General features: G+C 40.6%; 1 pseudogene; it reads left to right on the top strand.

Moving 5' to 3' along the window:
* Window positions 1-2,310: 2,310 nt before the first annotated feature.
* LOC141322403 (P2X purinoceptor 7-like) lies at window positions 2,311-3,273 on the top strand (annotated as a pseudogene).
* The last annotated feature ends 9,565 nt before the right edge of the window (window positions 3,274-12,838 follow it).

Below are 12,838 nucleotides of genomic sequence, written 5' to 3'. Positions count from 1 at the left end.
AGGAGATCAAGACTCAGAACAGGTAAGCCTCGCCGGCTGGGGAGAATGAAAAGAAAACCCAACTTGGGAGGGCTCTCGCCGACATCTGAGGGGAGATCAGGACTCAGAACCTCAAATGGGTAAGCCTCGCCAGGTGGGGGGGGAAAGATGTGAGTTGGCCTAAAGGGGCTCGGATAGTGTTCGGCGGGAGGTCGAGACTTGTGGCATCGGACGGTTGAGTCTCGCCGACCGTCGGACAGAACGGAAAAATTTGCAAGGTCGGTTAGGCTCTCGCGACATCCGATGGGAGACCAAGGCTCTTGATCGGACGGGTAGGCCCTGCCGACTGTAGGGTGAAAGTAAGGTTGACTGGCCGGGGGTCCTCTGCGGCGTCCGACGGGAGACCAATGCTCACGGCATCGGACAGGTAGGCCCCGCCGACTGTGGTGTTGAAGAGGTAAGATTGTCTGGCCGGGGGGCCCCTGCGGCATCCGACGGGAGACCAAGGCTCACGGCATTGAACGGGTGGGCCCCGCTGAACGTACGACGGAATGGTAAAGTTGAGTGGTCGGGAGGTTCCTGGGGTGCCTGACGGGAGACCAAGGCTCACGGCATCAGACTGGAATGCCTCGCTGACCGTAGAAGGGATAAGGTCAGGGATGGGAAGATCTAAAAGTATTTATTTATTTATTTGACGGAACTTTAGGGGCCAGTCTTGCTTGACAGGAACGCTGTTGTAGCGTTTGACAGGAGTTAGTAATTGCAGGGCAGACGGAACGGAAAATTGCGAGTTCGGTTAGGCTCTCGCGGTGTCCGATGGGAGACCAAGGCTCTTGATCGGACGGGTAGGCCCTGCCGACTGTGGTGTCGCAACATACGAATGTCTGACCGGGGGGCCCCTGCGGCATCCGATGGGAGACCAAGGCTCACGGCATTGAATGGTGGGGTGGGGCGGAAGGGCCCGCCCACCCATTCGGCGTGAGGGGAAAATTGTGTGGATTGATAGCCGATGAGAGTTTTGTGGGCTTCTTTGATGTGAAATTGGTTAGTCCTGATGTAGCTTTGGAAGGTTTCTGAAGACCATCTTCCTAGAGTTTGGATTTGCTGCTTGGAGAGGGCTTTTTGGGCTGCTGAAGTTGCTGCCCCGATGCGGAAGGAGTGACCAGAGAAATTTTTTGCTGGGATACCTGACGATTGAAGGACGGATTTGAGGTGTTTTTGGAACCAGAAGCGAGTGACCGGATTTTTGGATTCATCTAGAATTAGGGGTTCGTGGGGGGATTTGGCCTGGGAATTTCTAAGGCGGAGGAATTCGAGGACGGTCTGGTACGGTTGGATTGGAGAAGAGAGGTTGAAGATGTAAATAAGATGGCCTTTTCTGACTTGGTCTGTCTTGCTTTGTTTGATAAAGAAAGAAATTGTTTCGCTGTCGAGTACTGTTAAGTCTGAGATGGTAGGGTTGGAATTGGGGTCGAATTTGCAGGAGGTGGTGAGTTCTGAACATCGAAGGAACCCGAAAAAAGCTAGAATAAACACGGTGTCGAGTGTGCGAGCGGTGTTAGGGGTTGGTAACCTGTGCGGAGAGTGTGGATACATCTTGTGAGGATGTCTAGCATTATGGGTTGACGAGGGTCGGGTCGGGTGGGCCGAGAACGTTGGATCCCTTTGATCAGAAGGGAGGTTTGTGCGTTACCTATTTCGGGCGAGGGGGCGCCGAATATCAGTTTATGAAAAAATTGGACGCCGCTTAGGGAAGCCCTTGATGGACCCAACTTGGAGGCCCTTTACGCTGTTGATGAAGGAGATAAATGAGGTAATTGAAAGTAGCGAAAAATCAGGGAATGGTGTATTGTACGAGAGGTGGAAAGAATTGAAGCATCTCCATGCTGTTATGTATGACTGGAGAGTTCTGGGAGAAACTGCTTGGAGGAAAGTGTTGAGAGAAGCGTCGAGGAGAGGTTTCAGTTGGTGGGTCATGGGAATATTAATTCTGAATAAGGAGGAACTGGAGTTGGGGATGGGTCCGCCTCTGGAGCCAGCTTCCTGAATTTCTGAAACAGAAAGCAAGATAAAGAGTCAGCAATTTGGTTGTCTGCGCCTGGAACGTGTTTGGCGATTATTAAAGGGTCACAACACCCCCCTGTTTCAGAGGTGCTTTTTCACACCTCTGGTTTGAAAAACTTTCTGAAAAGGGGCATTGTTCACTGGAGGTAAGGGGTGGGGGTAGAGTGTGGAGACAAGGCGGAGACTGCATTAAATGGGGAGTGACAATAAGTGAAAAAATTCTGCTAATTTGCACACCGACAATGTAAACACACACACGTTGGCAAGATGGACAGTGACACCGAGAGCAGCAGCTACAGCGGTTCTGAGAGCAGTGTGGAAGTGGAGGACTTCTCCCCACCAGAATCCCCACAGTTTGATCAAAATGATGACAGTGCAGGTCCACTGCCTTATCAGTTTGAACCGTTGGACCCTCACGAGCATACACAAGAGCGTGAAGACGAACCAGATGAAGCACCGATAGAAGTGTCACACTGGTAGCGTGTAATATTTTCACAATAGCAAATTAGTAATTCTAAGTTGATCTTGTATATGAACGCTGCAAACGTAAAGTAGACACTTTTTGGTTTGCAGACACTATGTCCCGTTTTAAAGTAATGTTATACATGTGCATCATATTGTAATCTTATAATAGGTGTTCGTGTGGTAATTCCTCCAGACTCGGTCCCGGGGAGAACGTATGTTGTAAAGATATAACACAGGTAACACTACCAATGCACTGAATGGTGTCTGAAGCAATATCACCTAAAAGTATTGATGTTCCAGCCTGTACCAACAAGTACTAAAATCACTTTTCTGGCAAATAGGTTTGGCACAGATGCGAAGGTGAACGGTGTTTCCTGTATAATGGATCATCCAGGTTTTGAGCCTGTCGCTTTGAACCCATACGTTCTGCAGGCAGTGTATGGCACGTATCGTCAGTTGTTTGGAGATCTTCAAAACCCTTCCCTCAACAGGTTGGTCTTTATATATTTTTTTGCGAAATAATATTATTTGACTGCCTTATTTTGTAAACACTACACTTATGATACTGAACAGTGTATCAATATAAACGAACCTGTATGTTATCATCAGTTCTTACAGACACCTGGCATACAGAAATTTGGTCCGATGGTGCTGGGCAGACACATCAGAGTGGTCATACCCTCATGTGCAGTTACACGCATCAGACAGCAGTTCCCAGAACAAAGTGAAAATTATACTGGTTTTGTACCCCCTCCACTTGATTGATGTAACTATTTGAGTTTGTTAAATTTGTAGTAAATAAAAATATGTATTTGCAACGAATGGTAGTTTCTCTGCTTCCTAAACTTGTACATAGACCTAAAAATATTAATTTGCTGACATATAATCAATATACACTTAAAAGAGACATATTAGGGTTTCATGAAGACACACATGATAAAAAATCTTTAACCTTTACTGATTTAATGACATTTGGATGCTAAGTAGAATATAACCTAACATTAGCATTCACAGTCATGATGAAATATGTAAACAGAACAAATTATGCGGTACTTTGCAAGTGGTAGACTGGTAGATTATCATTTGATAATAGCACTCAAAGAAACAAAGCAGGGGACACATTTACTAAATGGCTAGTATAATAGACATGTAAATGGACATGTTAAAGGTCACATTGTGAAAAGTATCTAAATGGTGAAACATTCAGCACAATAAGACAGTCATCAGTTTTAATTGCCATTACTAATGTTTATTTTAAATAGAATTTACAACTATAAATATACATATAAATATATGTTTGAAATGGAAAGAAAACAAAATCTATAAATAAATAAAAATAAACTGTACTTAAAATAAATAACAAGGATTCTGCATTTGTGAACATCAGCTGGCTCTTCTACTCCATTGTGAAGGATTTGAAGCGTGAAGTGTGCATTGCTACAGCCTCTAATTTTTCAGGTCTTGTGAACTGTGTACACAAGTGTTCTGGAATGTGCACTCTCTTGAGCTCGTCCTGAAACTGCTTCGGGTCCTTTAACACACTTTCAAAAAGAACCTCCAGTAATCGATCCACATACCCTGCAGAATGAAAAGAACATTAAGAACAAAAACTATTTGGTAATTGCATATAGGCAATGCTGCTAAATTGCATACCATATGTAGGCCTTGTCTTTATTGGCCTCACTGTGCATTCTCCCTTTTTGTAGCGAGGATACTGCATGTGCCATCTTAGCTGTCCAGTAGCAGTTGTTGCTTGTTCTCTTGCACTGTTTTCATTGTAGTGCATAGCTGCGAGTTATGATCTAAGGTGAGAATGTATGCAGTTACATAGTGTGAATCACTTGATACTTTACAAACGACCAAGCTTATTTTCTCAATAATGCATTAATTAACTGCAATTGTTTTACGAACATTTAACAACAACACGTTACCAAGTAGTGCAAAAAGACACAAAGTACTACACGCACATTATTTAAAATGCTTTAACAAAAAACTTTGAGCATGTCCGAACATAAAAATTAGGGGTTGTTGTTCACGATAACATCATATAATATAAATTCAAATAAGATGTGCAAATCAAACACCTACCTTTTTTCGTGCAGATGGCAGAATCGAAAGGAACTGGACTGGCATCTTTGTTCAAAAGAAGACGATCCGCGAAACCGGTTTGCACAAGTCCCCAATTCAAAAAACTGTCCGGTATGAAATGTTCCTTACAGACAAATTTGCTGTGTGTTTTCGTAGGACTCCGCAACCCAGCAGCGCGCCTCCAAACTTTAGCTCTGGTCGCATCGCGGGGAAACGAAAACAACTCTTTTGTTTTGTTACAATTTAGAAAGGCACAAACACGAACCATGTCTCAGAAACAGCAAGCCAGCCAACGTAAACAAGTGACACAAGTGCTACTTTCCAATGCATAAGTACTGCGATAGCTCATGCAAAGCACGGTGCAGTGATTGGATTAGATGAGTTCTTTGTTATGTATAATGTTACACTGCTCATTAATAATGCTTAAAAGGGGCCGTCAAGCCGATGACGTAGATCGGTACTGTACAAGCCACGCAGCCAATGAGCGCTAAAAAAAAACTGCATCTACGTCACGGGCTCAAACGTAACTTTTAAAACCGGATGCACGAAATGGTCACAAAAAGCACAAAAATTACCAATTTCCACTTTGTAACATTTTTAGTGACATATATTAATACATCTGTAAACAACTCAAAAAAAGTGTTTTAGAGTTATGTGACCCTTTAAAGAATTATTCACTTTCAGAACAAAAATGTACAGATAATGTACTCACCCCCTTGTGATCCAAGATGTCCATGTCTTTCTTCAGTCATTAAGAAATTGTTTTTTTTTTTTTTTTTTGAGGAAAACTTTTCAGGATTTCTTTCTATATAATGGATATGTATGGTGCCCCGAAGTTTGAACTTCTGACATAAGCTTTAAAACTACTTTAAACTTCAAAATATTTCAGACTGAAAACCATCAAACTTAAAACTTTTTAAACTTGAACTTTTCAAACTCTATCTATCTATCTGTCTGTCTATCTATCTATCTATCTATCTGACTGACTGACTGACTGACTGACTGACTGACTGTCTGTCTGTCTGTCTGTCTAGATAGCAGACCAACACTGAATCAACATTGAATCAATGCTAAGGCATCAATCATATTATCATTGAATCAATGTTGAAATTTAACATTTTTTTTGTCAGTTTTGCACCCTGAAATAATGTTATTTCAATGGTGAAAAATCGATCAAGATGGTCATTAAATCAACATTTCTTTAACTTAAATCACTGATTTAACATTGATTTAACATAGAAACAGTATCAAATCAATCATGCTTTTTACTTTTTTCCATCAGAGAACATGCATGACTGTAATTACAGTTTTTCTCCATTGGTTGAAACAGAAATTACATTCTCAAAATTCTAAGATCATTTGGCAAAACAGTGTTACAGTTCAGCAACACTATAGCTCACTTGCAAAAGCTCATATCTCTCCAAAAACAGTTCACTCATGCATCAAAACTAAATTCCTTTCCCATATAAAAAGTCAGTGCCACAAAAATGGCAAATATCCTTCTCAATTGCTTTGGCTCATTTCTTGAAACAGACCGGACATTCTCAACACTCTTGGTGCTTTTGCCAAAATAATGTGGATGATTCTGCTCAACACCATGGTTCACCTGCAACAGCTCATACCTTTACCAAAACAGTTCACTCATGTATCAAAACTAAATTTCCTTCTCATTTAAACAGTCAGTGCCCCCAAAATGCTTCGTCCCTGGCATTGTGCAAGCACTGCAAGTCCCCTACAATTATCTCCTGTAATATCTTCACATGCAGCGTCCATTGCATGGAGCAGGGACCTCTGATCTTGAGCCCGATGCTCATACACTCTCCACCTCCAAGCGGAGAAAAACTCCTCAATAGGATTGAGGAAAGGAGAGTAAGGTGGTAGGAACACCATGACCAAATTCACATTGTCCCATACAATGACATGTTGTGGTAGGTGAGGCCCTACGAGACCTCTCTCATTTTCAGGGATTAAATCAAAATGAAGGCGATCCAAGAAGATGAGGAGCTTGTGTGTGTTGTATGGGCCAAGACTGGGGATGTGAGTGGCCACACCATTCTCAGATATGGCAGCACACATAGTTATATTGCCCCCTCTCTGGCCTGGGACATCCACTGTGGCCCGGTGGCCAATAATATTACGGCCACGTCTTCGGCCCTAGGCCAGGTTGAAGCCAGCTTCATCCACAAACACAAGGATGTGAGGGGTCTCGTTTCCTTCCAATGCCATTTATTCTCTACAATACTGGGGGGAAAAAACATCAAATCAGTCATACAGAAGAGTCATACACTACAGTTACAGACAATTACATAGGAATGTTCTATGTTCTCCAAAAGTTCAGTACTACAGGCCACTACTCCAGTGGTTCCAAACCTGGGGTACATGTACCCCTGTGCAGAGGTAGTACAGGGGGTATTTGACAGAAAGGGGAGGGGGGAAATCATCAATGATAGACTTACTGAATAGTTACAATAAAACCGACAGTATTAGATTTACATGGGAGGCCCTAATTGCAGCTCTTTAACCCTTTTTCTTGTTTTATGTTATATTCCTCAATATAAGGATTATACTGATAATTGCATCATATAGTAAGCTGCAGTTTTTAGGCAAAATGTTGAAGTCAGATAAATCAAATACTTTCATCCTGGAAGACCTGGATACACAAATCAGGTAAAGTGGGTACTGAAGCCAGAAAAAGTTTGGGAACCACTGCTTAATTGTAAAAAGGTTATAATGATGGACAACCAGTAACTGACTTACATGTACATACTGGTACCGCAGCTCTTTCACTCTATCAGAGTTCCTCTCAAATGGTACCCTGTAAATTTGCTTCAATGTCATCTGATGCTTCTTCAGTGTCTGATCAATTGTGGAGATGCTTATAGAGTTGACATTTTGGAATATGGCATTATCTTGTAGGATTGCAGCGCGGATCTGTCTCAATGTGATGACATTATTTGCCATCACCATTGTAAGATTGTAATAGGGATTAATTACATAATAATTTATAATTTAGCTCAAAGGGAATCGAATATGATTCAATAGGGAATTTGAACAGAATCGCTGTTTTACGGCTGTTTCAGAGTCGACCCGCGATTCTTTCACAAGCCGTTTAACAGGAACTCTGCAATGGATATTACTATCCAGAATATAGTGAAAACACTATATATTAGCACAGTAGCAAAATCAGCAGTTTAAGGCAATAACTTGTAAGCACGAAACACAAGATACTTAATAAAAATATGAATTTATTGGATAAACCTAACACATACAAACTTATCTAACATAAACACACGCATTCACACAGGTTGCAGAAAGAGAAAATGAGGAAAGAATGAGTTTAAAGGAATGAAAATATGAAGTCCCAAGTTAGCAATATGTGCAATTGCTTAGACCTGAACAACCATCAATCACTTAATTAACCCTCGTATTGAGTCTCTCAAAGAGGTTATTAAACTTTATATCAAAATGCACCAGTTCAGTAAGATTCTGGAGGTTACTTGCGCATTGCCTTTGGGAATTCCTTTAGTTGCGTCGCTTCAGAAAGGGGCTTTCCCGAGGTTGCTGATTGGTTGGTTCTGTGGTCCTTTGTGTGCTTGGGCGTTGGCTGGATATGAGAGTTGCGTGCTGTTGAAGTTGAGGTCAGCGAAGACGTTTAGGTCGGTCGCGGCTTGCACAAACTTAACTAGAAACGAAACTCTCAACGGAAAGAAATAAAAAGTATTAAAGTAAAAGACAGCAGTGGAATGGTCTCCTCATGTTTCCTTTAGAGGAGCGTCTGGCACACAGGCCAGGCAGCGTCAAGACGCGGCGTGAGAGACGTAAGGGAGCTTATGAAGAGATAAGAGAGAGATTTGAGGGTGTCCTTGAGTTTTTAAACTCAGCCTTTGGACACACCCCACATGGTGTCTTGACCAATTAAAACATTGTTTTAACTAGGGTGCTGTTAGTTTCCCCACCCAAACCATAAATCACAATGTTATCTTATCAGTCCCACGGGTCCCAACTTTCCCGCTCTTTGGCAAAGTTACATTTGGACATGATTTCGATAACAAGACGAAAATACATTTTACAAAGAATTGAAGTATAGAAACATTTCAAGAATACAATTTCGGGTTCAACCATACCAAACACCAATATAAACCATTAAACTATTCAATAGTTATCAAAAGGGACATACACAATAAGTGATTAAAACATAATAGACAAATGTATGGGTTACATATATGAATAGGAAATTATGCATAGAAATGATGAGTTGCTCATGAGTTCTTTTAGCATAATTTTGGGTGCATACATATATATGTCAATAGGCAGTTTCTTGTGCCATACTGTGAGGGTCTGTTCTCTAAGCTGGGAGGTCAAAAGTTTAGGGAAGGAATCTCAGTGTGTGGATAGGGGGAACAAACCAAGCACAGTCTCTACTAGTGATTTCCTCATGTGATGTTCAAAATGTGCATTTCTTTGACCATTAATCTTGGTTATTTGCTCCAAATTTTGACAATCTACAAGGGTCCTTTTGTTTCATGTTGCAAGTTCTTATTTTTAAGCTTCTAGTTACTTGGTTGCTTCAAACTGGCGGACACTTGGGTGTCAAATGACAAATTTTACGACCGGGGTTTGGTCATGCTGGAGTTGCTGGAATTTGAGGCTGTAGTAGAAGTGTTTTTACTTCTAATCGAATCTCCTAAATTGTCTGATTCGCGCTGAAATCCTACACCATGTTACAGATCTCTTGTTCTTGTTGTTCATTGAGAAGTTGCACTTTGCCACCCATGCAAGGTTGTCGTCCAATCCTAGATATAGAATTCAATGGACACTTCATTCGTACTGTATACCTTATGTATTCCTCATAGAATGAGTTACCTATGTAATTGTATTGTTGTTTTACACACAAGCACACACACAGTGTGCAGTGTCCTGTCCTATACAACATATAATTCCATCATTCACTGACAACATACCTGTTTTCCCTGCGAAAGGTTTGGATGATGGAGGAGACTGTAGAGCGAGGCACATTAGGCTGCACTCGGCGACCTGCCTCCGCCATTGTGAGGCCATGGTTGATGACATGGTCTATAACTGTGGCCCGAATTTCATCCGGGACAGCACAGTGTCTTCGTGCACCACGGCCTCTTCCACCTATTCCTACACCACGCACCCTTCCTCCTCCTCTTCCTCCTCTTCCTCGAGCAGACAGCTGCCCTTGTTCATTTACTTGGCCAGGTGCCTATGTTAAATGTGCTCTGATTATCTGTAATGATTAAACAATAGTTTAAAACAAGACATGGGGTAGTACTGATTATTGAGATTCACATCTGTCCGCCTTCCATGCCGCTTACTCCGGGACACGGGAGTACTGACGTGCAGAAGCGGTATTGGATTGAAGAGGTTAGAAGAACATTCTGGGAACCTTCAGAGAACATAAATATAACGTTTCTTATTGGTTAGCCAGGAAAGTTTTCTTTACGTAAATATAACGTTCACTATAGGTTAGGGGAACGTTCTATTTATGTAAGGAAAACAAAAGCTAACGTTCCCAGAACGTTCTGGGAACCAAAAATTGTTAGCTGGGTTTCTCAGGTTCATTTACAGATGATTATCATCAGGGCTGGGGCAAAAAACGATATTAATTCAAATGAAATTGCTTTATTTTAATCCTTGCAGGACAGAAGTTAACCACTTTGTTCAAGCAGGGCAAAATATGTTGTTTTCTATGAGTGTTATGCTACCTAATATACTTTCAAAAAACAAGATTACATGCGCATCAAATAATAAATAAAAATGCAACAGTCAATTGAAAAGCTGTTGGGTTGGCCTACAGTTTGCCCTACAGTTCACCTTTGACCAAATCATATTCATATCTTGCTGCTTTTAAAACAGAAGGCAAAAGCTGTTTCATACACAGTCTTTTCAACCACATTTATGTGATACAATAGGTATTTTGATGACGGGGGTGGTTGCACATTTTATAGTCTTATTTATCTACTATCTTATTATTTTAATGAGTAGTTAATTATACATTTGTTTTTCTGTACCTGCTTTAGTTCGCAGAGATATGCTAAATAAACAAAATAGATATTCCTGTTTTTTAAAACCCACGACACTTCCCATGTTTATTCTGCTGCCGCTAATACTAACATAGCAAAAGAGTCGGATTCTTCTACATTAGATAAAAAAAGTTTTTTTAATGTTTATTATTATTACTACTACTGCTATTTTTAATACTTTTGTTTGTAGTATTTCTTGTATAATTTTATATTATTTATAGTATGCGCAAAATGAATGAAAATGTGTGTTTTTTTAATTGAATTTAGATTTTTTTTTCAAGAGAATGCAGTAGTTATGGATGATGCTTATGGAAAAAATAGGAAAGAATTGTTTTGGTAAATATGACTCATCTTATACATCATGTACAGTCTAGCTAAGTGCATGATTAAACGGTTCTCCATGGTGTACTCGTTTCTTTTTTTTATTTTTATTTTTTTTTATTTTTTAAGTACCATGATAGTATTGAATTGGGAGATAAAATTATCATCCAAGCTGTAATTCTCCCATTGAACCTGTTTCTTAAAAACTAAGATTGGATGTGTTTTTCAACGACTGCCTCGTCACCTTAGAATTATAAGGTTTTATCTGCTTTCCGAGCACTTTTGAGATATTGAGCTTCAAAGTTTTTGCGTTCCATGGACTTCTGTAGATAAAACCATTTTTGTTTTTAAAAAAAAGTCCCAAAATGTACTCAGCTTACAAAAATAAATAACACAATGTAAATGAGTGGTCAAAGAATAAGAATATGTAAATAACGCAATTTTGACAAAAATGTTTACTTAAAACGGCATGATTTTAGGTGTAAAAACCTATTGATAATACTATTGAGTAATGACAGATCATGACAAAATATATTATAACATCATTAAAATCTAGTGAATTTAATATTATCTCTGTTAATATGAAAGCCATACATTTTTTGCAGAGAAGAGCTGCCAAGCCTTTGGCGAATCTACAGATTTAACAAAAAACTTAATGTAATAAGTCTCACATTGGGGAGAGGTTGGCAGAATATCACCCCAATATGCCAGACAGTATACTTTTCTGGACTGTGTCAGTAAATAATTATCAAAAAAGAGTTGGACTTAAGCTTTTGGCTAGTTATACCAGGGTCATTTTGAAAATGGATGTGTCCAAGTGCATGCCCCTATTTCATCTCTATTTTTGAAGGACTTTAGCACATCTGCGGCTGCTGGACATCACTAGCCTCTCGCACTGCATTGCTGTGAACTTGAACTATGTTTGATTTTTGTATTTCCTTTTTATTTATCCATTGTCACAGGGCATCAGCACTTATAATGGAGCTGGGTCAACTTCTCGGGGACCAAACAGGAGTGCAAGATGGACCATTAACAGCACCCTCAAGCATACCTGCTCTACAGAATGCACAACCGACTGCTGGACTGACTAATGGTCTGACTGGACCGACTGCTGGACTGATGGGTTCGGTTGCTGGATCTGTCACTGCTTTGTCCACAGGACCAACAGTTGTGCCTCCAACTGTTCAGCTCCCATTTCTCTCCCCTTGTCGGTTTTCAGCTTACCGACCAAACAAGGTCACGGCATCTTTGAGCAGACTGTTTCAGCCATAGAGTAAAGGTTAAAAAAAAGTAAATGCCACCCAGCCATGGGAGCACTTTTATTTATTTTTTTGCTGTGCTCTAGTGAACACACAACAAATTCCCAGTGTTGAGGAAACTACATGCCTCCAGGCAAAGGGTCTTGGCAAAAAAAAAAAAGTAAGATTTGGTGATGTGCAGTGCACACCACCACAGTTTATTACAATAATTGAGGAGGCTTTTCCTCTACTAAAGCATGCTGGAGGTTTCAAACTGATGCCCTGCTGCAGGAGCTGACAACTTATAGACATAGCTATGCCGGCAGAGGGTTATTCTATAAACTATCTAAAGGAAAGAAGCAGTCTAAATAAAACTGTAGCTTACATTGTCCCACTGCAATGTGATCTCCCACTAAATGGGGATGATAATAAAAAAGGTAAGCTTCTTGGTGTGTATTATATCTATGGTGTCCCTTACATTATCTGTGTGACTTGCATTTTAGGATGATAGTGTGAGAGAGGGAAAGTCTTTGCAGCAAACATGCGTCAACTGCCAACAGCAAGTGGCACTACATGTTCTTGAAAGCCACAAAGCACACTGCAGTGACTGTCAGTCTCGCACTATTTCAGAAATAG

This window comes from Garra rufa, chromosome 1 (assembly GCF_049309525.1).
Source record: "Garra rufa chromosome 1, GarRuf1.0, whole genome shotgun sequence".
In the NCBI taxonomy this organism is placed as follows: Eukaryota; Metazoa; Chordata; class Actinopteri; order Cypriniformes; family Cyprinidae; genus Garra; species Garra rufa.
The sequence above is the reverse complement of the archived record's forward strand: the minus strand, read 5'-3'. Positions and strand labels throughout refer to the sequence as shown.